The sequence below is a fragment of the Staurois parvus genome, unplaced genomic scaffold, assembly GCF_062004578.1.
Source record: "Staurois parvus isolate SC_StPar_1 unplaced genomic scaffold, SC_StPar_1.0 ptg000104l, whole genome shotgun sequence".
In the NCBI taxonomy this organism is placed as follows: domain Eukaryota; kingdom Metazoa; phylum Chordata; class Amphibia; order Anura; family Ranidae; genus Staurois; species Staurois parvus.
Window position 1 is genome coordinate 8,007,732 of NW_028317900.1, and position 17,996 is coordinate 8,025,727.

At 41.6% G+C, this 17,996-nt stretch overlaps 1 long non-coding RNA gene across 1 annotated transcript; it reads left to right on the plus strand.

Moving 5' to 3' along the window:
* The first annotated feature begins 1,700 nt into the window (after positions 1-1,700).
* Positions 1,701-4,276, plus strand: LOC149467684 (uncharacterized). Its single transcript, XR_016311900.1, has 2 exons — positions 1,701-1,838; positions 4,034-4,276. It is a non-coding gene; the product is annotated as an uncharacterized LOC149467684 (long non-coding RNA).
* The last annotated feature ends 13,720 nt before the right edge of the window (positions 4,277-17,996 follow it).

Here is a 17,996-nt window from a genome sequence, read left to right on the forward strand (position 1 = left end):
GTGTCTTAAGGACACACAGAGCAGGGCTTGGGAGCGAGCATGCATGAGTGCCCCCACAGCAAGTGGCTTGCTCTGGGGGCACTTGGTGGGAGGAGCCAGAAAGAGGAGGATCGGGGCTGCTCTGTGCAAAACCATTGCACAGAGCAGGTAAGTATAAACCTGTTTGTTATTTTAAAACAGAAAAACCCAAAGCTTTATTTTTACTTTAAATCTAAATAATGATTAGCAGAATAGCAACTTTCTGACAGGTAAAACAGCTTCCATCTATACATTTCAATTGTGTATGCAGCTGTTTATCACGAGGTCAGGTTTAAAGTGATTGTAAACCTGATTTTTTTATTTTATAACAACTATGTCATACTTACCTGCTCCATACAATTGTTTTACACAGAGCAGCCCTGATCCTCCTCTTCTTGGGTTCCCAGCTGGTGCCCCTGGCTTCTCCCCCCTGCTGCTTGCTATGGGGACACCCAAGCAGGCTTGCTCCCAAGCCGGCTCGGCTTGGCCCCACCTTCTGCTCCTCCTTCACTGCCTGTGATTGACAGCAGCAGGAGTCAATGGCTGCCGCTGTTATCTGTAAGCCAATGAGGGGAGACAGAGCCAAAAGAGCCACTGCTCTCATGCGCAGTGCTGCATTGAGATCTGGCGCAGGTAAGTATCAGGGGCTTGGGATTTGGGGGGGCTGGAGCTGAGCATTGAAAGTTTTTTTTACCTTAGTGCAGAGAATGGTAAAGATAAAACCATCTAACTTCACAACCACTTTAAAGCGGTAGTAAACCCACTTTGTTCATTTCTACCTACAGGTAAGCTTATAATAAAGCTTACCTGTGGGTGAAATGAATATCACCTAAAAGTACACCGTTTAGGAGATATTAATTTTTGGGGGGCATTTTTTTTAGTTGCCGCATGCGCTCTGAAGGAATGACTGTGGCTGTGAACATGTGCGGAAGTGACATCATCGCAACTAAGCCATTCAGATGGCCGGAGCTCGCGAACGCGGAAGGAAGACCGGGTGAAGATGGAAGCTTTTACAGCGTTGACAGCACGTCGCTGGAGGGATTCGTTTTAAGGTAAGTTTCACATAATGTGCTAGTATGCGATGCATACTAGCACATTATGCTATTGCCTTGCAGGAAGTTTTTTGTTTTCTTTTTATGCGGTTTACTACTGCTTTAAAATGATTGTAAAGCCAATTTTTTAAAATAATAAACATGATATACTGTACTTACCTGCTTTGGATTCTTCTTGGGTGCCCCCCCGCTGGTGCTCCTCCATAGGTAGCCGATCCTGAGCCACGCTGCCTGCATTTATAGACACAGACAGTGCAGCTCAATGTCCAAGATGGACAAATGGAATCCTCTTTAATACAGACTTCCATAGCCTTCTCTCCAGGCTTTTAGAAATGCAAATGCATATTTTTGGTATTTTGGGTAAATATTTTATAAGCATATGCTGACTTACCATTTTCTCTGTGTATTTCTGTCACTTGGAGTAGAACAAAATGAGTTATATGCAGTCTTGCCATATATGATAAGGCAGGCAAACATACCAATCTTTACCCAGGAGTCCTTGAGAAGCAAGGAAATCTTGTAACCAAGAACAGTGTGCTGATGAAGGGATAAGGCAAGATCCAGCCCATGCTGTATATATTGCAGGGTTGTTTCTGCTGATACCAGTCATCTGCTGACTCCACAGTGGACAGACCACCAATACACCTGACTCTATAATAACCCAGCTGTAGAAAAGATTGCAAGCTATAAGATTTATTTAGAAACCAGAAGCATTACACTACAGTGTGGAAGACAGATAAAGCACAGGATGCAACAAGGAATAAAGAGGTAATTTAGTGGCAGACGACTTAATTCTGCAAATGTGATTCACGCTGAATAGCAGTGTGTGTTTTAAACACTGTGTGGGAATGTTGCATGTGGGTGCTGTAATTCTCACATCTCTACACTTAATTCTGCCAGCATGGACTTCACAACAAGTCACAGGGCAGTAAATGCTGGTGAGAATAATTTCAACTGTGGTGTGGTTCGCACTCTGCATATGTTGTTTCTATTTATATTGTTTTAGAGGAAAAACAACATTTAAAGACCTTTATACATAAAATAAACTTTTTTTTTTAATCAACATCCTCAATTCCCCACATCACCAAATTACTGAGTCAACGTTTAAAAAGTTAAATATTTCCAAAGTTGAAAAGAAGTCACAGTTCTCTGCTTCCAAACTAGGCTCTGTGATGTCAGCTGACCTTTCTTGTAGCCTCGTGGGTATTTATTGTCACACTAGCAGGAAGCAGGAAGGCTATGTTTAAAGTGGTTCTAAAGGTTCAAGGTTGTTACCCTCAGGGCCGGACTGACCATTTGGAAACTTGGGCACTGCCCAAGGGCCCGGGGTCAGTAGGGGGCCCCATGAAATGCCCCTGGCACCTTTTTCATAGGCTTTTTTGAGTTTGGGCAAGGACACAGGGGCCCCACAATCCCCTATTGCCCAGGGACCCCATGAGTTGTCAGTCCGCCCCTGGTTACCCTTCATGCATTATAAGCATGAAGTTAAAAAACCTTCTGTGTGTTGCTCCCCCCCACAGCCCCCTCTAATACTTACCTGAGCCCCCTCTCCATCCAGCGATGTCCACAGGAGCCTCAGCTCTCCAGTGTTTCTCTTTCCTCTTTGTCTGAGACACAACAGGGGGATCCATTGGCTCCCACTGCTGTCAATTACAGCCAGTGAGGAGAGAGCAGAGGCAGGGCCGAGCAGCAGATCTGTGTGTCTTATGGACGCATACAGTGGGGATCGGGAGCAAGCATGCGTGAGTGCCCCCATAGCAAATGGCTTGCTATTGGGGGTACTGGTCAGGGGGGAGGAGCCAGATGCGTCAGCAGGGGACCTGAGGTGAGGAGGATCGGGGCTGCTCTATGCAAAACCATTGCACAGAGCAGGTATGTTTGTTTTTAATAGAACGAAGTTTTAATACCAGTTGCAGACTGCGCACAGTGTACATAAACATTGGCAGTGCGAACCTCCTGCACTGGATCATGTACATGTATGTGATCCAGCATTTCCAGGTAGGGGAAGCATGCACACGCCTGTCACCCTCAACTGTGCTGTCAGCACAAGTCAATCAGCAGGTCCCAGACAATGATTAAGGACTGGAACCCACTGATCAGTGAAGCAAATGACAGAAGAGAGCTCTGTGTTAGTAAACACAGAGCTCTCTACAGAAAGCAAGAATATGCTGTTAAAATATGGCCCTTTACAGGGCATGCAGCTAATCACCCCGTGTGAATGGGTCTTATGGGAATGCTAAGCAGGAATGAAGAACATGCATTAACTACACAATCTGGCACAATTTTATGCATTTTAGGTCTTCCCATGCTGCATTTACTGCTTCCATAAAATGAATGCAGAAGTAAATGCAGGCAATTATGTTGCACCACACTTCCTCTATTCGCTGGAAAAAAAAAATGTAGTGACAATTGAAAAGAACAACAAACTGCCGTAACACGTTGATAAGATCACATGTGAGCGCATTCTCTGTAGCCACATCTTTAACATTACCTATTGCCGTAGCAGCACTTCCGGTAATAGGAAAACCACAGGCATCAATACTGAAATTAAATTTTTTTTTTTTTTTAAATAAAATATGACATGAGGGTAAGAGAAGTACAGTAAATTTCAAAAGAATCAACTTTACTAACTTTACGCTTAAACTTTACACTTTATACTACATGATACTGAATGGGATCACATTTTTTAAACAGAACAGTGAAGAAAAGTGGGAGTGCTTTAAGGAGATGGTAAATAATGGCATTTGTCACTGCAGTTCAATGGGCAACAAACATGAAAGAGCAAAAGGTAAACCTGGGTGGATAATTACCAATGAAAAAAAGGCATATTAAAGTGGAACTTCACTCTCTCACTCAGCATTGACTATTTTAATCCTTATGCTGCTAGCGTTAGTAAATAGATAAGAAAGTATATCACATTTATTTGTTTAAAATGTTTTTCTTTTTTTTTTACATTTCTTCAGTTATTTCCTGGTTTCCAGGCCTATGCAAATGATGCCATACAACCCAGGAGTCTTCAGGAGGGAAGGAGAGGTTTCACAGCTAAGCACACCCTCCTACCTTCATGCCTGAGCGAAAGGCAGATGGATTTCAGGAAGTAACTGCCACATGAATTATCTGCCCATACTTAAGTTGGCCACAGCTAGCAATGCTAAAGAGGGTGTTTTTCAAAGTGATTTATCAGCAAAATAAAGCATGGAAACATGGATGGATGGGTGAGTTTATGTTGACTAATAAAAATGAATGAAATGGTGTTTTTGGTTTGTGGTGCTCAGATGCAGTGTAGTTCCACTTTAAATGTTAGACCAATCAAGCTTTGGATTCAGGACTTCTTCTCCACAGGTTATTATTATCTATCAACTTCATTGGGGAGATTTTACCTCACTTCATAGACTACCAGAGTCACATTGCAGAGGAGAGTAAAACAAATCCCAAAAAGATTTTCAAATATATTAATAGTAAAAAGGCTAGGTCAGAACATATTGGCCCCATAAAAGATGAGCAGGGGAAGCTGGTCACAAGTGAAAAGGAGAAGGAAACTGTATTAAAACAATCTTCTCCTCAGTTTAAATAAAGGAAAAGGAGGGGTATAATAAACAAGACAGTAATGTTAATAACATTATAATGAATGTACCCTTGCTGCTGACAGAGACCAGTGTTCAAAAATGACTATTGAAACCTTATATGAACAAATCACCAGGACAGGATGGCTTACACCAGAGAATTCTCAAAGAAGTTAGCCATGTTATAGCCAGACCATTATTCCTAACTTTTAAGGACAGCTTGCTGACTGGTATGGTACTGGCTGATTGTCAAAATGCAAGCATGGTACCAATATTCAAAAAATGGCCAGAATACATGGAAATTACAGACCATTCAGTCTAACATCGTTGGTATGTAAACTAATGGAAGAACAATAAGGTACCATATCCAAGAATTTGCTGAGAAAATAGGAGCTCTAGTAGCAACGAACATAGATCTATTTATGAAAGACTGTTCTTGCCAGCCTATGAGGAGATGAGCTGTCATCTGGATAGGGGAAGATCTGTAGACAAAGCATATCTAGATTTCGCTAAGGCATTTTCTACAGTACCCCATAAACAATTAGTTTACAAATTAAGGTATTTTAGCATTGATGACCTTGATGAACTTGTATGTACCTGGGTAGAAAACCGGTGTCCAGGGGGTGGTGATAAATGGCATATGTTCTGAATGGTCTACAGTTGTGGCTGGAGTACCCAGAGCTCTGTCAGTTTAATTTGTTCATAAATTATATAGAGATTGGAATAAATAGTTCAACATCAGTGTTTACTGATGCTACAAAGCTAAGTAGGGTGATAAGTTCACAACAGGATATAGAAACTTTAAGAGAAGACAGTTTGGGTTGGCAGCTACAGTATATGACAGATGAAGTTAAATGTTGAAAAATGTAAGGGTTACTCGCTCAGGGAAGAACCTCTGGGGGAATCAAAGATGGAAAAGGATCTGGGGGTCCTAGTATATCACAGACTCAGCATTAACGTGCAACGCCAAGCTGTAGCAAGCATGAACTATAAAAAATGTATTAAAAATGGTATTTACTCAATAAAACTGTATATCACTATACAAAACTCTGGTTTGGCTACATCTTGAGTATGCTGTCCAGTTTTGGTCAACTAGGGAGAGTCCAGAGAAGGGCAAAAAAGCTAGTAAGGGAGCTGGAGGACCTCAGTTATGATGAATAACTACAAACATTAAACCTATTCTGGAGCACTGGAGAAGAGACATTTAAGAGAGTATTTGATCGCAATACACAAATCTTTAAGTGGGACTCTAGCATTGCGAGGAAACTATTTCAGCTATGGTCTCTAAAGAAGACACAGGCCCACAGAATGAAGTTGGGTGAGAAGCAATTTATTCTTATACCGCATAAGGGATTCTTTACTGTTAGAGTGGTAAGGATGTGGAACTCTCTTTCACAGTTAGAGGTGTCAATGTGGAGCGTAGTTCTCCCCTCCTTTTTTGACTAGTCGTAGGCTGCATACTCGGAAAAGTATCTGCTTTGTCTTCTTGTTTTTGTGTGGGGGTTCTCCCTTAAAAACTATACAGACCCAAAATGGTCTGCTATGGACTTTGAAGGGACATTTTTGTGAGGTCCCAGATTAACATTTATATCTGAACCTCATCTAGGATAAGGGTCTGGTATAGATGAATGGAATACCAGGCTGTTTTTTTTAGAATCAGAACAAAGTTGCGAGTCTATTTTTTTTTTGTATGTAATGCCAGATTAGCTGTAGTAGATTGTATACATAATACAGATGTATAACTTCACACACAGGTTGTCCCCCAGGTATGCTACCATGCTGAGAACTGAGCTATCACAAAACCGCTAGTCACTCTTAGTCTGTTCACAGTGGAGAGCAGTGACGGTCAGTGTGCTCCCCCGGAGCTCAGTGGAGGACCATGCTGGAGGGGTCAGGTGAGGCTGGCTCCAGCTCTCAGCCATGCACTGAAAGGTGGAGCCAGCTGTCGATCAGGCATACGGTCAAGAATCTTGCCAAACCTGGCGTGGCTGTGCCCCATCAGCTGATGGTGGGCGACAGCCCACTATCGGCTGACTCTGGGTCACAGGAGAACAAAAGTAAATAAACTCTTCGTAAGTCACAAAAGAAGTACAGCCCAAAAAGCTTTTGTCATACTTTTCTTTTAGGCGTTAGAAAAAATGCTGCTCCCCACCAAACAGATTTTTTTTTTCTTTGGTACATATATTCCCCAGGGCAGTTTCCAGCTCCAATTTGTTTTAAAATCCCTAGCCTAATAGCCTAGAAAATGGTCATTACTGTTTTCTGAGATTCAGCTCTCATTAACTTCACCTGGGTTTGGATTCGACACCTAAACTTCAGTAACATTCAGCAAACCTGTCTCTGAACCCTGAAGTATTTGGCTCATCAATATTGTTTAGCTGGCCAAGTGTAGATACATGGCAAGCAGCCCACTTATCTTCATGAATGCCTGTAGTTCAGAAACTCAAAAAGATTAAAATGAAAAGCTGACCCAAAAGCCCACATTGTGTGTCATTCCTTTCATGTTTTGTGACAATGGTATTTATAGTAGTTACAAACAAAGAGCCAGTCAGAATGTTTAGACTTTGTGGCCAGTCCTTAATACCTTGTCCCATATGTTCTCTAAGTGCTATATTTGCAAGATAATTACTGAAATAAAAGCACACATAACAGTGTATTCCTCTCACTCACAGTATGAACAGCTTGCTGAATAACAATGTACAAATAAATGTTCTATCAGAAAGAACATAACATGTATAGAATATCAGTATCTCAATGTGTTTAAGCATATGTCAAGGCAACCCCCCCCCCCCAAAAAAAAAAACAAAACAAATGCATTACATCTCTAGAACAGCTTGTCTCGGCCATTTTTTATTCACCCACACAAGTGTGAAAGCTCTTAAGGTTCCTCAGGTGAATTATGCCTTGTTTTTTCAGGACAACTTCATTTTGTATTATCATGAGAAAACTAGCCCAAAATAATCTGTGCATTATTTGTTGTTTCTGCTCATACCGGGGCCAAGGATTAATAGTGCATATTTTTTTCCCCCCTATCTAGGCTGCTGTAATGTTACAGGATTATCAGTGATCTGAGTGCGAGGTGTGACAAAGATGCAGCCTGCAGTGTTTGTATGAAAAAGGAGAGCACAAACACGTGTTGCTCACTTGCATTCCAAGTTTAATGTATTAAACAGAAATGACACTCATTATACAGATAATTACTTTCTTTATAGTGGCAGAACAGGTCACATGGAAAAGTGCATCAATATGTATTAGAGGATCATCATTACTAACATATAGGATACTAAACAGAGAAAGTAAATGTCAGCACAAACACAAAACTGAACAAAGATAACATAAACAAAGTGTGACTAACCTGTATCAAAGAGGAGAGCACAAGCACATGCTGGTCATCTGCATTCTGAGTTTAATGTGAGCTGGTTGGTATTAGTCTCCTGAAATCACAATACAAATCATTAGAGCACTCTCTAGCTGCAGCTTAGTAACAGCATTACTGAAAGGTTTATTCATTTACTTGCTACTAATACAAGCACAACTCTCCCATGTTTTTGCCCTTTAAAGTAGAACTATAGGTATAGACGCTCGCTCATCCCCCCCTTTCTTGGCTTGCTAGGCTGCATGCTCGGATAAGGGTCTGGTATGGATTTGGGTGGGGGGGGGGACAGCAATTTTCACAATTTTTTATTGCCAGCAATGTATTATTTTACATTCAGCTGTCAGTGGGGAACCCCACTGACAGCTGATAACTCATCTGTTGTTAATGATGTGCAGCCTGGCTTCCTGGCTGGCTCCTTAACAACCAGCAATTCACTGATTGTTAAGGATGCTGGTGGCCCCACTGCTTAATACTGAAGCTACTAAATGTAGCTTACACACTAGTGAAAACACTGCTAAACGCCAGCAAAAAGTGCTAAAACATTAGTTTTTTTTTGTCCAGCATTTCCAAAGCAATTTTTAGCTTTCTAGTGTGCATGAAGCCTTAATTTTATTCCAAGATAAGAACTGGGAGGACTGTTTAAGATAACACAGAATGAATGCACAGGATGCAAGCTCTTCATTTCTGACAAGATCAACAGAATTTTTTGCACTTCTCAAACAGATATAACAAAAACCTTTCTAATGGTATATTTAACAAACCAAACGGAAGCACATAAGAGAAGTTCTTCCTAGGGTTTACATACACTTTAAGCAAAACTACATATCCATTAGACATAAATGTCAGTGAAAAACTAGATTGTAAAGGAAACCTGTAGTGAGAGAAAAAAAAAGGCTGCCATTGCTGAACTCTCATGAAAATGCTAACTGTCTTACTGAACCAATTACTTTAATGCTTCTGGCCTGGAACAAATATGCATGTCAACAGTTCAAACTTTAGAGTTGATTTGCTAAAGGCAAATAGACTGTGCAGAGCTTAGTAAATGAGGTAAAGCTTCACTTTAGACAGCGGCAGGCAATAGCACTGCACTGTGGGATTATACCCCGGTTGCACTGGGTGCAATTTGCCATGCGATTTGCATGCCATGCGACTTGCAAATTGTATGCCAAGTCGCACCCTATTGTTCGCAATTACATTGGTCAAATCGGTGCGGTTCCGACTTGGTAGGAGCCACATCGGTTTCTAAAGTAGTACATGCACTATTTTTCATGCGATTTGCATAGACATCTGTGTCAGATGTCTTGTAAATCGCCCCTGAAGTTGGCAGTCCTTCAACTTTGAAATTGTGCAACTTCACTGTAAGTCGTGTGATGTTAAAGTCGGGCTTGATGTGACCAGGGTGTTAAACAGCATTGTTGTCCAGCAAACACACACAGACACCATGGTGCACTGTGGTCACGTGACTGAAGAGAGAAAAGGTATTTAGATAGCAATATAGTAAAAAATGTCTGTGCAAAGTATTAAAGCAATGGGGAAGCAACGATAAACAGGTATGTTGTTGTGTAGTTTTTCTGAACTACACAGTAACCTAGTTAGGTAGTTAGGTTGAAAAAACTCGATCTAGTTCAATTAATAGAAAAAAAAATAAATAGAAAATCCCTATATGCACAATCTTATACTCACACTTGATCTGGAGGAAGGAAAAGAAAAACCCCAATAAGGCATGATCCACTTTGGCCTAGCGGGGAAAAAATTCCTTTCTGATCCCTCAGGAGGTAATACGATATTCCCTGGATCAACTACCCCTGGTGTTATCACCTATAAATGTTCATATAAAGTTATGTTTTGTGCATTTAGGAATGCATCCAGCTCTTATTTTAAACAATCTACTGACATGGCCAAAGCCAGTTCTTGATGAAGTCTCTTCCACAAGCCTTTCAGTATATGACGGTTCAATCTCTGTTCCTCCAGACGTAGAGAGTGCCCCCTTGTCCTACATGATGAATAACTGTACACTGAGCTCGCTATATGGACCACCTATGTATTTATACATGGTAATCATACCCCTTCTGCCAGGGGCGGACTGACAACTCATGGCCCCCGGGCAATAGGAGATCATGGGGCCCCTGTGTCCTTGCCCAAACTCAAAAAAGCCTATGAAAAAGGTACCAGGGGTATCTTATGGTGCCCCCTACTGACCCCGGGCCCTCGGGCAGTGCCTGAGTTTCCAAATGGTCAGTCAGCCCCTGCCTCCTCCTTAACTGCTTCTTCTGAAGAGAGAATACATTCGGTGCAGCTAATCTTATAGCTGAGCTCCTCCATGCTTGTTATCAGTTTGGATGCTGTCCACATTAAAGCAAAGGCAAAACAATTGGAGCATGTACTATAAGTGATGGAAAATCTCTTTAGCAGAACCCTGGATAGGAATAAAAACCTAACCTTGCTTGTTTGCTGCCTGTCTCATTCAGGAGATTTCCCTTTACTTCCTGCCCCGGGAACAATGTTATCATTGTGGAAGAAAGTAAGAGAAAATCTCGAACTCAGCCACAGACAGAAAAGAAACCTTATTAGAGTCTCAATTGTTTCCTATAGTAAGCTATATTAAACAGAAAGAAAAAATATTTTTGTGAGAGATACACTTTTGACACTAGGGGGTTGAATTACTAAGGGCATTGTGCAAGGGAAGTTGCAGTTTGCAAAGGATTTTGTCCCAGCACTTAGTGAATGAGGTGAGATTTAATTTAAAGCAGTAGTAAACTCAAGGGCATAAATGCCTCCCTGCAGGTTTAAGTCATAATGTACTAGTATGCATCACATACTAGCACATTATGGCAGACTGACCCATCATAATATGCCCTCCAGCGCTGCTGTGTTGCTGCTCCTGTTGGTACAGGGCAATTCTATCTTCCCCCAGTCTTCCTTTGGGGTTCTGTTTCTTCAGCTGCTAGAAAGGCCAGACCGCAGTGATGTCACTCCCACATATGCGCACAGAAGTCACATTAGTGCGGCACAGATTGGGTGACATTAATGCATGCTGAACTGCACATGCGTGGCTCAGTCTACATTGCACCTGATAGGCAGGGGAAGCATTTAGACCAATAGGGTCTCTTCCGTCTGACAGCAATTTAAAAAATGTGGGTTTTATACTACTTAGATATTGTAGAGCAGGAGTGGTTACTGGGTGCTTATGTGTGTACATACTTCATGTGATAATTCACTAAAATACGCATTGTACATGCCAAGGTTTGTTGCTTGATCTCAAGCACAGCGCAATTGTTTTGTAACATGAGATTGCGGACTGACAAGGAAAAAAAAATGAGGTAAAACACGTTTCTATATATATGTATTTTCAGCAACATATTTGTATTTTTATTGGAAGAATTGAATAAATAGTTTATGGAAAAACCTTTTCCCTGACCTAGGTATAGTTTGGAGTTGCAAGCCGCCCTTTGTTATTTACACTTATCAGTTCTGTTTTAAAAAAAAAAATGCTTCAAGGGCAAAAGAACTTTCCAACAGCCAAGCACTTGCAGACATTGGCCGTTGGGGTATAAAGATTTGTGGACTAGGGAAAAAAAAAAACAAAAAAACTAAAAGCAGTACAGACTGGGTCAGGAAACCTCTTGAGCCTATGGACTGGATATTGAAGAATCAGCAGTACACTTACTTAATTTTTATTTTCAGAACCTTTTTTTGATTTTCCGGTGTTGAGTGTGGATGTTACAGGATTATCAGTGATCTGAGTGCGAGCTATGACAAAGGTGTAGCCTGCAGTATCAGTATCTATTGCTCCTTTGCTCATTCTGAGTTTAAGGTGACAAACAGAAATGGATCACAATATACAGATAATTACTTTCTTTGTAGTGGCAGCACAGACCACATGGAAAAGCACATCAATTTGTGTTAGAAAGTTACCATCACTAACATATAGGATACTAAACAGAGAAAGCCAATCTCAGAACAAATACAAAACTGACCAAAGATAGCATAAACCACAAAGTGTAATTAACCTGTATCAAAAAGGAGAACAGAAACACATGTTGCTCACTTGCATTCCAAGTTTTAAGTGATATTAAAGGTTCGTCTTTTGAAAAAAAAAGCTATGCTTGCCTGCTCTGTGCAGTGGTTTTGCACAGAGAAGCCCTCATGCTCTTCCTCTCAGGTCCCCTGCCGGTGCTCCTGGCTCCTCCCCCTTGACCAATACCCCCAGTCAGGGGTGGGCTGACAGCTCATGGGGCCCCCGGGCAAGAGGGGATCATGGGGCCCCTGTGTCCTTGCCCACACTCAAAGCACACCCAAAAAAGCCTATAAAAAGGTACCAGGGGCATTTCATGGGGCCCCCTACTGACCTGGGCCCTCAGGCAGTGCCTGAGTGCTCGAATGGTTAGTCCACCCCTGCCCCCAATAGCAAGCTGCTTGCTATGGAGGCACAGGTCCGTGCTTGTTCCTGAGCTTTGCTCTATTCGTCCATAAGACACATAAAGCTGAGGCTTGGCCCCGCCCCATGTTCTCTCCTTAATGGCTCACTGGCTGTGATTGACAGCAGTGGGAGCCAATGGCTCCCGCTGCTGTCTCAGCCAATGAGAAGAGGGAATCCTGGGACAGCCAAAACTCCCGTGCACATTGCCGGATCGAGAGGGGGCTCAGATGAGTATTAAGAGGGCGGTCGGGGGAGCAGCACGCAGAATGCATAAAGGTAAAAAACATTCAGATTTTACAACCACTTTAATGTGAGCTTATTGGTATATTCTCCTGAAGTCACATTACAAATCATTAGAGCTCTCTCCACTGCAGCCTAGTAATAGCATTACTGAGAGGTTTATTCATTCACTTGCTACATGGACAATCATTTTCAACTGCAGTGATCAGAAATTCTAGCGTAACTAAAAAAGTCTCAATTCTTATCATTCTCATCTGAACAAATTAAATTCTAACTATGAATGTGATTTCTGTTCAGGAAAGGGCATACATAGCGTAATAGTTGTGTGCAAGACACATAAGAAACCCGTTTAATACGTCTTGGGATTCCATTCAAGTAGCAGGTCTGTATGAAATTTTAGGGGTTTTCCCACAAAATTAGTTGACTCATTGAGTGCAAGATCAAATGCTCTGATTTTTTTTTTAATTTCGACAAAAGTTCGGCCAAAATTCTAATGGTGTATGGCCAGCTTTAGATTGACAGTATTGTTCATTGCAATGGCTCCTAACTAGCACCTAGTCCTTGCTCTTTCTCCCTCAATCATGCTACACAGCAGTGGTCTCCAAAGTTCGACCCTTTGCTTGCCTTTATCCTGCTTATTAGGCATTTTTCCTGCTACTGACACCAACAATAGGGCATAATTCCTGCCACTGACACCAACAATGGGACACTATTCCCTCCACTGACACTAACGATGGGGCATAATTCCTTCCGCTGACAACAAAAATGGGGCACTATTTCTCCGACTGACACCAAATGTTTCTCCCCCTCATGCCAAAGATCCAGTATTGTTTACTCCCACTAGGCACAATCTGGGCCCTCGAAAATCTGGAAGACAATAATCTGGCCCTTTCTTTAGAAAGTTTGGATATCCCTACTATATAGGATGTTACCAGAAGCTAATATATGGAAAATGTATGTGCTTATGCTAGCCTATTTAAAACAGTCATGTAGTGATTTTAAGTAATACATACTGTAGCTGCACTGATTGTTTGCTTTTATATGTTCCTGGAGTTTGGAAAGAATTAAATGTATACTGAAGAGATATTTTTAATTATATTTCTAGAATAAAATGTATACAGTAAAATGATTTGTCATATACTAGTAAATCATGGCTTTTGAAATTAAAATGTAAACTAAAAAAGACACATAGCAATATTTGAAGGTGTTGGAGGTGCAAATAGATCTTTTGTCACATAGAGAATTCAGCATGTGTATGATAAGAGTTTAGGCTACAAACATATGACACCTTCTACTGTTCACGATGTAGCTTGTTTGAACCAGCTTCAACAGGAATGGCTTATTATGTTGGTAAGCAGAATAAAGTGGCTCTAACCCCAATTACTAAAAATGAATTTAAAAAAGAAATAAAGCATAGTAATATAATTTCAAATGTTGTTTTCTTAAATATGCAGCCTTCATGCTGCCATAAAGCCCTTGTTAAGTCATCTCCTGATACATGGTAACAACTCCCAAGTTGTGCCCCTGGGTTGTCACTTTGTCGCATGCACCTCTGATCTTGACCACAAGGAGCCATGCTAACATACAGTTGCAAGAAAAAGTATGTGAACCCCTTGGGATTACGTGGAGTTTTGCATGAATTGGGCATAAAATGTGCTCTGAACGTCATCTAAGTCACAACAATAGAAGAACACAGTCTGCTGAACATAATACTACACAAACATTAGATGTTGCCATGGTTTAATTGCACATAACATGTAAACATTCACAGTGCAGGGAGGAAAAAGTATGTGAGACCCTAGCTTAATGACTTCTCCCAGAGCTAATTGGAGCCAGGAGTGAGCCAACCTTGACTCCAATCAGTGTGATGATATTGGATGTGTTGCTGACAGCTGTCCTGCCCTTAAAAAACACACACCTGTTTTGGGTTTACTGGTTTCAAGAAGCACTGTCTGATGTGAACCATGCCTCGCAGAAAAGAGCTCTCAGAAGACCTACGATCAAGAATTGTTGACTTGCATGAAGCTGAAAAGGGTTACAAAAGTCTCTCCAAAAGCCTTGATGTTCATGTGTCCACAGTAAGACAGACTGTCTACAAATGAAGAAAGTTTAGCACTGTTGCTACTCTCCCTAGGCGTTGTTGTCCTGTAAAAATGACTGCAAGAGCACAGCGCAGAATGCTGCATGAGGTAAAGAAGAATTCCAGAGTGTCAGCTAAAGACCTACAGAAATCTCTGGCACATGCTAACATTTTTGTTGACACATCTACAATAAGGAAAACATTAAACAAGAATGGAGTACATGGGAGGACACCACGGAGGAAGCCATTGCTGTCCAAAAAGAATATTGCAGCACGTTTGAAGTTTGCAAAAGAGCACCTGGATGTTCCACAGCACTACTGGCAAAATATACTGTGGACAGATGAAACCAAGATTGAGTTGTTTGGGAAGAACACACAACACTATGTATGGAGAAAAAAAGGCACAGCACACCAACATCAAAACCTCATCCCCACTGTAAAACATGGCGGAGGAAGCATCATGGTTTGGGGCTGCTTTGCTGCCTCAGGGCCTGGACGGATTGTTGTCATTGATGGGAAAATTAATTCCAGAGTTTATCAAGACATTTTGCAGGAAAACGTACGACCATCTGTCCACCAACTGAAGCTCCGCAGAGGATGGGTGATGCAACAGGACAATGACCCAAAGCATACAAGTAATTCAACAAAACAATGGCTGCAACAGCACAGAATATGCCTTATGGAGTGGCCCAGTCAGAGTCCTGACCTCAACCCGATTGAAATGCTGTGGCATGACCTTAAGAGAGCGATTCACACCAGACATCCCAAGAATATTGCTACACTGAAACAGTTTTGTGAAGAGGAGTGGTCCAAAATTACTCCAGATCATTGTGCAGGTCTGATCTGCAACTACAGGAAACGTTTGGTTGAGGTAATTGCTGCCAAAGGAGGGTCAACCAGTTATTAAGTCCAAAGGTTCACATACTTTTTCCTCCCTGCACTGTGAATGTTTACATGTTATATTCAATTAAACCATGGCAACATCTAATGTTTGTGTAGTATTATGTTCAGCAGACTGTGTTCTTCTATTGTTGTGACTTAGATGACGTTCAGAGCACATTTTATGCCCAATTCATGCAAAACTCCACGTAATCCCAAGGGGTTCACATACTTTTTCTTGCAACTGTACATATACTGCACAAGCATGGTTTACCATAGTCTCTATTGGGAATCTGGTTCAATACAAGGATGTGCAGCTGATCCTGGAGCGAGCGCCTATGGATAGGAAGTACATGAAAAAGCCTGTCATAGATCAGCACCATCGAGTTGCAGGGGAAGGATGAAAAAGGTTAAAAGCAATATTTTATAGAAGAAAACATAGTGACTGTTTATGGTACACAATGCTTTAGCACACCTAATGTCATCTAGTTGGGATTTAGATCTACTTTAGCACTGTGAACATTGAGCAGTAAAATGCAATATGCCTTGGTAATTTTTTTTTTTAAGTATTCAAGTTTAGAAACTGTGTATATTTAATATTTACTTATGTACACTGCGATTTTTGATGGCAACTATAATATTTTAGGTGTTTTTTATATTACAGTTGCTATTCATCATGAGAAACTGCATGTTTATTCGTTTTGTGCAAATGATAGAACAACTTAATGTTGCTGAAACTCAAATTTTCCTGACCTGTTCTTAAAGAATTGTTCTACAGTAGGTATGGATGTTTTATATATAATTATACTGGTCCAGTTTAGACCAATGTAACTATGTACAGTATATACAATAACTGGTCGGTGCCGCTAGAAACTTGAAATCACTGAAGTAGACACCACTACTGCAGTGATCTTCACAGGCTTCTGGGTCCTAGGCCGAGCGGTTGACGTGCTGCATTCTGGACACAGGTGTTCAGCTGCTCAGCATGAGCGCTATTCAGAGTCATTATCTGAGTGGACAAGGCAGGTCGGTGACATCATATGCTGAGCGTCCGACCTCCCGTGTTCAGAATACAGCAGTCCAGCCACCTAGCACACGACCCAGAAAAAATAGGGGATTAGGATTTGTGTTTAATTTGCAAGATATACACATTTATTGAAGATGATGGGAGCACAAAACTGGGAATGTACATATATATATTTGCCTTTTACTAAAATTAATGGTAGGCACTGTGATTTAAGGTGTATGTAAACCATAACAATTGACCTTTTTTTTTGCTCCATTTTTGTCTAACTATACCATTGAAAGCATTCTGTTATATCTGTTCAAACTTCCTGTGCTCTTTGCCTGTAGTGCACTGAAATTCCAAGTGTTATCAGCCTTTCCCAGTTCACCTCTCTCACTACAAAACACCTCCTGTTATGTCCAATGGCAATGACGTCCAAAAATCCAATGGGGCTAAACAAGGCGCACACGTCCTCCCGCATTGGCGCCAAACTGTCTATTTAAAAGGAGGCCCTGCTATGTGCTAATCACTGGATGTTCGTCAGCTACTTGTGATTCTTGTTCCTATGTTGCTGCATGTGGTGACTGATCTTCCGTTGCTGACCCAGCTTGTTCCTGATCTTGGTCTGTGGATTCTGAGTTCTACACTCAGCTTGCCTCTGACTATTCTCTGCCTGATCTCAAGTTACTGACCTCTGCTTGCTACTGGACTTTGCTCTGCCTAACCCCCTAGTAACAACCCTGCTTCCTGACCACGCTGCTGTCTCACTATGTAAGAACCTGGCTCGCCTTGACTACGTTCCTGACCATGGCAGTCACCTGCTATCAAGCTACCGGCACCCGTGCTTCTTTAAGCCTTGTACCTCTGTCACCACATCCAAGGGTGCTCAGACCAGAGCCGCAAGGGAAGCCCTCTCGTCAACTCAGCCTCTAACCAAGGTATGTGAAAAGATCACAAAGCAACTGCTTCCAGATATGGATCTGGGATGATCCAAGGCAACTCAAAAAGACAGAAACACAGGAGTATGGAATAGCAAAAAGAACACAGCAGACTTACAGTTAAAACGTTAGTAGATCAGGGTGGCAAGCAGAAGACACCACCAGGGAACTGTGGAAAAGCTGTATTATAAAAGTTCCCGATCTTACAGCCAGCATAACAGAGACCTGAATTGACGTGTCAAAAGTCCACCAATAGACAATGTTCTCTGCCACTGTCTCCTGCCTCATGGCAACTTCTATGTGCAGGGGATACAGAGGGAAATAACATGTTTTGAAGGACATCCTAAACAATATGGTAGTGTGACAAGAGCACCCCTACCTGAAAACAGAAGGTTACTAAATGATCCACGCGGAGTAATATGAA